The sequence below is a fragment of the Anopheles arabiensis genome, chromosome 3 (genome assembly GCF_016920715.1).
Source record: "Anopheles arabiensis isolate DONGOLA chromosome 3, AaraD3, whole genome shotgun sequence".
Classification (NCBI taxonomy): domain Eukaryota; kingdom Metazoa; phylum Arthropoda; class Insecta; order Diptera; family Culicidae; genus Anopheles; species Anopheles arabiensis.
The window spans coordinates 17,215,273-17,223,604 of record NC_053518.1 but is presented as its reverse complement, the minus strand read 5'-3'; the positions used below and the strand labels follow the sequence as shown (position 1 = coordinate 17,223,604).

Genomic DNA, 8,332 nt, shown 5'->3' with positions numbered 1-8,332 from the left:
ACTCCGGCCAGAGTTTTATGGCAGCACAATCTCTGTGCAATACAAACTCACGGCTAGCAAAGCTTTATTAGTAATTTAGCGTGAAATGGATGACAAATGATGGTACAGCATGCCACGGATGGTATGTTTGTTTTGTTCCGCTCACAAAACGAAAGTGCACAGCTCGAAGATGCTTCTGCCATGCCACTTTGGAAAGTGTGCCAGCTTTCAGTTTTGAATCCATTTTTAAAGCAAGGCAGGATGAGTGTAGTGTTACTTTTTAAATAGCTTGTATAAACATAAATGTTCTAGCAGCATACATTAGATTTTGATTGGAAAAAAATTACTATCTTAATAAAGTCGCAGTATTCAACAAAAGAAAAATTAATGAACATATTATTCGACAAATCAACATAATATGAAATCCTAAAAGGTCATAAACAACCTCAAAAATGTCCTTGCATAATGCGCAATGTACATATAGTAAATGTACGTATAAATCAAATTTAAAATAATAATAATAATAATAATAATAATAATAATAACAATAATAATAATAATAATAATAATTATTATAATAATAATAATAATAATAATAATAATAATAATAATAATAATAATAATAATAATAATAATAATAATAATAATAATAATAATAAAAATAATAATAATAATAATAATAATAATAATAATAATAATAATAATAATAATAATAATAATAATAATAATAATTTTATAATTTTAATTAAATAATTTTAAGAAAACATCCTATTTATTTGTTGAATCAAAGCACATCGAATGATTTGTGAAGAAAATATCAAAGCCATTTGAACAAACTTATATGCACTCCAAGCTCCCATCTCAACCCATATCCCATATGCCAACAAAGCGGCAGGTAGTTGCAGCGCGCCGCTGGCAAAACGGGTTTGCATCCCAATGATGCGGTTGCCCGACCAGCAAATCTAACCCACAACTCATAATCACAGCACTTTATCCACTGCAAAGGATCCATAATGCTGGGCGCGGCAATTCCCGCCAATCCATCGACCCGGTGGTCACAGCAACGACCGCTCGCCGTGTGCCCCACACGTAACTGTGACTGTAATAAATCATAGTTTGACCTTGCTCGCTGTAACCATCCGCGCGGTTAGGTGGATTTGTAAGCTCACCGTCGTAGTCGTCGTTGTCGTCGATGGCACGCTGTTGGATGCGCTGAAACACTCTCCCACCCACAGCGAATGGGGATAGCCGACATGGAAAGGGGAACTAACTTTACCACATCGTACGACATGCAGGCACACGGATTAATTTAAGTTTTAACGCAACGCAAATAGGTTCGCATGCTTGGCCGCGTGTAATAATGAGCAAACTTTGCCGTTACCTGCCATCCAGCCGCACAAAGACAGCCGTGTTTATAACAATGGCGAGGAAACGATTACTATTTGAATACGGCTAAACTATCAACGTGAAAGGTGTCAGTGTCAGTATGTGTCTGTAGAAAACCTCCAGCAATCCTTGCGTCTTAAAACGGACGGATTTCTTTTAATTTGGAGTATTTTATCCATTAAAACTAAGCAAAATAAGCCGTAAAATACAAGTATTAGCATCATACGCCTGTCTTATCTTGTTTTCCCACTCAACTTTGTTTAGCTGCCGAAAATAGCTTTTCATTATGATGTTGTTGATGCTTTCCATAAAATAATCGAAATTCAATAAAGCAATAAAAAGGTCTGAATTCATCAAACTCCACGCTTTTGATGTCATTCGAGCGTTTCTCAACAACAAAAAATACTTCTCAAAGAAATGACTTTCCTTTTTAGCGCACAATCACAATCCCTTCCTGGGGGCATAAAATATGAATTAATTCAGCAATAAAAAAATTGCAGACCCCGCTCAAAAGCCACGCACAGCCAATAAGATTGGCCTAAAAACATAGCCGCCGAAAATTAATCATCTTTTCGGAAGCAAAAATAAAAGCCAATATTAAAACGCCATTAAAGCATTAATCGAACGGTTCAATTTTTGCAGATCCAAGAAAAAAGGGACAGAGAGGGGGGGGGAGAGAAACAGCGAAAGGAATCGATTGAAACAAACGCATGAAAAAAGTGTGCTCACACACATACGAGGCATCTACAGTGCGGAATAAAGGGTACCAAAATACCGTGAAAAGGTTATAGCGGCCAGTGCGTCCATTATCCCGGAAATCCGTTTTTGCTTTTCTCCTTTCATTACTTTTATATTTTTGGCATGATTTTATCAACGAAAGGACACTGTGGCAGCACTTCTGTGATGCTTCTGACGCTGGATAAAAATACGTATGCCATCCTTCTTCGCGATCTTTATCGTCTGCTAACATCTTTTGGAAAGAAATCAACCGTACAGATGGGACGGTAAAAATGAAGCATCAGTTAGTTTTTTATGTTTTTTATTTTTCTAGACAAGAACAATTTATAGACATGATACTTTTTATGAAGTTTTTAAGCTAAACGATTATTCCAAGAACTTTTAGGAAATATTTCCATTTTCTCCAATTTATTTTAGCCTTCAGGTAATGAGCTGTACACCATTATTTTCAAATTAATTTACACACGCCCAAACAAACAACGTGATCGTTACTTTCCGCTTCCGCTTGCATGCAATTACAGGCGGCAAACACATTATGTAGCGGAAAAATAAGTTTTAATTTTCACTGTGACGAAACGTGTCAAAAACATGCCGAAAACACACACACAATACAGCAACAGACGCTTAAACACGGTAAGCAGCCAAAAAGTTTCACAAGTTTGACAACAATTGCATGAACAGTTACCGACGCGGGATGCAGAAAACAAAAAAAACATTCACACACATTGATTATAGAAAAGAAAAAAATTCTCCACCAATTTGCATGAGCAACTTTGCATCGTTATTTTATATTTCGTTCTCAAGCACCCGCAAAACAGCAATCATGTTGGAAACAGACTTTTCCGAAGAAATGTTTCAATTTAAGGGCTTTCCGCATCGTTCGTTACGATTCGAGAGCAACATGCTGCATTTCGGTTCGGAGCTAAAGCACACGAACGGGCCCATGTTTCCTTGGCGCGTAACATATGGAAGAACATTCTCACTTTCAAATAAGTTAAAATGCTTAAGAAACCTCTTTTGTTTTCGGTCGTTTTCCAGGAAATTTGTGTTCCTGCTTTTCTCGGGGTTGCTTGCCCACAACATGCTGGAGCGGGAGAAAAATGTCGTCCACAACATCGGTATATGTTAGTTTCATATTCCGTAACCACACGAAATAACAATCAAATTTAATGGGCATGGGGATTTGTTACAGATATAAAGCTACCTGCATGTATTTGCTACATCCCACGATCGAGTGCTATTTATTGCGCTTCAATATGGTTTCCATTATCTTTACCCAGCTCCAATGCAACAGTCTTTACCACTACCAATAACAGCATCCAATCGAACCCCTGCATGTTTACGATTACTTTTAATTTATGTCACGAACTCCGTAAACCACAGCCTCAACCCACCCGAGCTCAACGCACCTACCTTCCCGCCTGCCAGAGCGCCTGCACATACTAATAATCGGAGCAATATTCTCATTTGCCCATGTAAAGGACCACCGGTGGCCCATCTTCACATTGTCCCATTTTCAACATCGGCACGGCTTGTTTGCGAATCGATAATCAATGTTGGGGTTTGTGAAATTGAAACAAAAGTTAAACAAGGGTCCCGACCTTACTGCCCACCTGCACCGGGCGACCGGGCACCCCGGCACAAACCGGTTCCGTTCTTATAAATTACACACAAAAAAATAATATATTTCCTACCCTTGTCAAACACTGCCTTATGCAAACCGGCTTCCCGATTGCTGTCTGTCCCGGGCCCCAGTTATAACGAGCCTGTTTCAAACGGAATTCCAACTCTTCAGCCAGTCCTTTCGGCACATTAACCGCATGGTTTGTTTTCTTTCTTTTTTGTGTGTTGCTGTTGTTTGTATATCTGTCTTTCGAAAGCCACCGAAAAGGAGCTTCAGTTTCCAAAATAACACATGTCTTTCAGGTCCAGAAAAAAGCGAACCACCAGCGTAGGCGTCAGGGCATAAACAACGACAATCGTCCCAAAATTGTATGCAACCGATACACCGAAAAAGGTAGAAATCGATCGGTGGTGGTATTTTTTGACCGAACAAAACCCATCATAGTAAAATGGGGGCGTATGACTCAACATTCACATAGTGAAGAAAATTAGGGATGTTGGGAGCACTCTGTCACACACACGAAAACCTGTCAATATATTCTATTCCCTACAGCAGCGCACAAAACGACCCTTCTTTTCCTTTTGGATATGGCCCCGGCAAAGGGAGATATCAATCAATTATCGCCCGTATGCCATCTTAACCAATTAAAACTTTCACAGCTTCGGCGGAAGCGACTCTCCCTGCTGGTCACCAGGCAAAACCTTTTACTCGGAGGTGTTGAGCATGAAAATTCGCACTACTGGCAGGTTTTAGTCCAAGCTACAACAGCGAGTAAAACTTTCTCGAAGCAATTAGAAGCAACAAAATTGCCTCAATCAAACGATGAGTAACCTGACACAAATACGAGAGCAACTGGGTATTTTTCGCTAGAAATTTTTGTCGTTGTCCCTAGAATGAGTGGGGAGCAGGACTTAATTCTTTAGCTTTTTTCCGAAAAACAATGAAACAGAAAGTTTCAAAGTTCTGTTCGCACCAACAACTAAAGTCGTTCTTCGAAACGGTCAAGCATAAAAAGAGAATCTTGGGAAAAGTCGTGATCTAATGTTTATCAATGGAAAATGAGTTAAAATGTAGCAGTTTATCAAATAAAACAAGCTCGAAAGTCACACACCTTAACGAAGATGATGTAAGTAATTTCATAAACTCTCCCCCTGTTTCATGTTTTTGCACATGTTCAAACCTGCAAACTTCCTCCACTCTACGCTACGCCTCAAAGCGTTTTCATAATTGAAAACTCAAAAAGATTATATTTATTTATAAATCATATGCCATCCATTTGATCTGGATGGAAGCGGGAGCAAACAAAAATCCAGTCAGGCATCACACGCTCAACCGTATAAAAATACTGGACACAATCTATTACGCGTGAACCTGTCCCTTTGCGGGCGGATCCTGTAGGGCAAAACTCACTCTGGCCCGAGAACCTTTCAAGTAGCCTCCTTCTGCGAAAGGTCAAGCGTCTGCTCGCTGCATTCTGTCTCCTGCCGTAAACTTATCCTTCCGGTTTGTAATTCAATAAATTTTCCCTTCGACTTTCATTTCCTCTGTGGGCCGATTTTATGCCATCAACCTTTTTTTTTGTTACACGCCTCCCTGTCCTTCACGTTTGTCTTTCACTCTCTTTAAACGTCTTTTTTCTACTGTTTTTATTTTTATTTCATTCTCTCTTACATCCTTTACGCATCTCGCACTGTACGTTGAGATGAAATTTTATACCGCTACCAATATCCGTCCGCTTCCGTTTCTGCTAACGTGGTTTACCGGTGACCGGTCAGGTGAACGAAGTAGAAAATATTCATCACACCGACGGAATCGTTACGGTTCCGCAAGTGATTGAGACATCATTTTCATTAGGGCTTAGCGGGAAAGATGGTAACCGGCTCTTGCTTAAGCATTGAGCAGGAAAATTTTACTCATCTTCAATTGTAAATGTTCCGGTGTCATTATTGTGAAATGTGACCTCTACATTACTTCGTTTCCATTAACAGAACAATTCAAAATTCAGAAACAATTCAGAAATGAGTATATTTCTCTAGAATTGTTAATGTAGAGTTCTGACAAATACAGGGAAAAGCAGGAATGATGGAATTAAATGAACAATATCCTTACAGAGCATGCAAATATGTTTTGTCTCACAAGGAATGGACAAACTGCGTTTTACCCTTATTTTAACACCAACCAATGTATGCATCAATTTTCCTTTTCCTTACTTTTTTAATTATTATTCCTATTTAATCTTTATTTGTCAACACAAAACCCAAGCGAATTGGGTCAATGAACTAATGTTTAAAGAACTCAGATTTCCCCTAAAGTGTTCATCTGTACTCGTGAACCATCAGCAATACGGCCTGACCGTCCCTACTAAACAATATAATAATGTTCGTGAACCATCGTTTCTTCCCCTCAGTTCATGAATTATGTTTGAAAATAAAATTATTAAAGTGTAGTAAATATATTTAGTAAATTTATAGAGTGATATATTTGAAATTTGACAGTTTTAGATGATTTTTGTGTTCATCCCAAAAATCTTTAAAATAAAAATTTGTTTTACTTAAATTTATCACTTTTATGGAATGAACAAATAACACAACATAAGTGAACAAACAAGAGATTCAATTGCTTGCTTCAAACCATTTCAATTCAATGTTGTCAAAGTAATGAGTTCACAAATCGTGCATTTTGCATAAAACGTTAGCATTATGAGAATTTAACACATTACACCAAACCGTCCGATTCGCGGAAGTAATTACAAACAATTGACAAAACGGGTTGATCAACGGTAAATGAACCGTGGATAATTAGTCCCTGCACAAAGCTTAACACACTGAAGGTGAACCTTTCGGGGAACATTCCAAACCAGCCAGCACAGCATCCGATGCGCCGTTCATGCGCGTTCATTACAGACAGATGAACACAGTTAAGGTGAAGCTGTTCAACTGCCAGCGTGCGATGGAGTTCAGTTTGTTTCCAACTTTCACCGCGCTTGGATCGAACTTTGGTGAGCGTGCTGTGCCAGTTGTGTGTGTCAGTCAGTCTCCCTGCTTGGTCAATTTCGTACGTTTCGTTCGCGATGCCCTGACCATACTCAAAACGGGTTACACGGTACGCCGCCCACAGAAACATTTACTTGGCTTGCGGGCACTACTACCAGAAAGGATTAGCAGACCTTGGATTACAAGCCGTTTCAGCAAGCCAGTGCAAAACAACAACAAAAATACCGAAACTAGTGAGAGTGCTTTTGAAAGTGCTGCTTTTGCGAGTGCTTTTTTTTCCGTGCCCTGTTGAGCCGACTAATACAAGAATAATTGTTCTACCGGTGGAAAACGTGACACGAGCCGCAAGTGTAGCAGGTGTCCAAAAGTGGTGCTATCGTGCGATTTAAAAATACCCAAATGAATCAATTAAGGGGTAGATTTTTTGTCTCTTCCAACAATAACGGTTGAGTGATTCAAATTGCTTCTAAAAGTCGAATGATGAAAGTGCTCTCCTGCCAGTGGCAAAGTGCTCCGCGTAGTGTGCACCAGTGTGCAGGTTACTAAGAATTTGTCGATTGTGTGAGCGGTAATCGCCGGAGCGATGCCTAACGGGCTCCCTTTGCACTCTGCGTGCAGGAAGTGAATCTTCAACCCCCAGTGCGGAAACTTTTAGCCAGCAAGCGTTCGTCCCTCTCGTAAAACGCTCGCCGCCGCGGTAGGATAGAAAGTGTGGCAGAACGGGCCACACGTATCCTGGGGTGGATCCTGGGTCTTATGTTTTCCACAGCAACGCTAAACTACAGGAACGTGCTCATGCTAGTTTGGGTAATGGAATGCAACGGTCGTATTTAAAGTTCGAGATGAGTTAGTTTTGCTGGGTGAGTTGAAAGCTGCTGAATATCTCATCCTAACAAATTGCCTTTTTAGAAACTTTAGAGTATTTAAAATGGATTCAATTATTAAATTATTTATTTTGAAGTATTCAATTATCTAATTAACATAATATTTTATACATACATCAAAAAACCAAACAAACATGATCTTAATTCAGAAAAGAGTTTAACAAACCTGTAAAAATATGTTCAACCTAAAGTGAGTGTTTACCATCCATATCTCAATGCGTCAACGTCAAATTTCCCCAATGGAAAATTACACCAGCGCAACACAAATTGTGAACGCGTGTTTGGCGGCTTTTTATAGCCACCCACAGCACCACATACGCTTTGCTCCATTACGCTAAAGCTACTTTTACTTTTACCCTGCACGAAGAAAAAAAAAAACAAGAAAAAACGCAACGCAAACATAAACCATAAACCTGTACCTGAGATGAAATATTAACCTACCTATTCATCATAAACCCAATGCTGATACCGTGGCTGCCGTTCATTTCGGAGAGATTTTGTCAATTGAAGGTAACCGGTAAGCTTAAATCGACGGAAACCATACATTTTAAAGCCAAGCCCATATTTCGTAACCATAATAAAATTGGCCCAACTACTGCCAAAACGATCGAATGTTTGCAAAAAAACAATACCACCTAAACCCAACGCCATTATTGGTTATGGATAAGTGCCAAACAGACCGTTAACCCGAACCAAAACAACCATTCCAACGAAAGCATCGCCACAAA

General features: G+C 39.3%; 1 protein-coding gene across 2 annotated transcripts in view; it reads left to right on the top strand.

Annotated features, from left to right (window-relative positions):
- The first annotated feature begins 6,700 nt into the window (after positions 1–6,700).
- The window catches only part of LOC120902955 (ras-GEF domain-containing family member 1B-like), a 45,875-nt gene continuing 44,243 nt past the window's right edge, over positions 6,701–8,332 (top strand). For both annotated transcript variants that reach the window (XM_040312059.1, XM_040312058.1), the window contains exon 1: positions 6,701–7,580. The gene's annotated coding sequence lies outside the window, so the exon portion shown is untranslated. The remainder of the gene's footprint in view (positions 7,581–8,332) is intronic.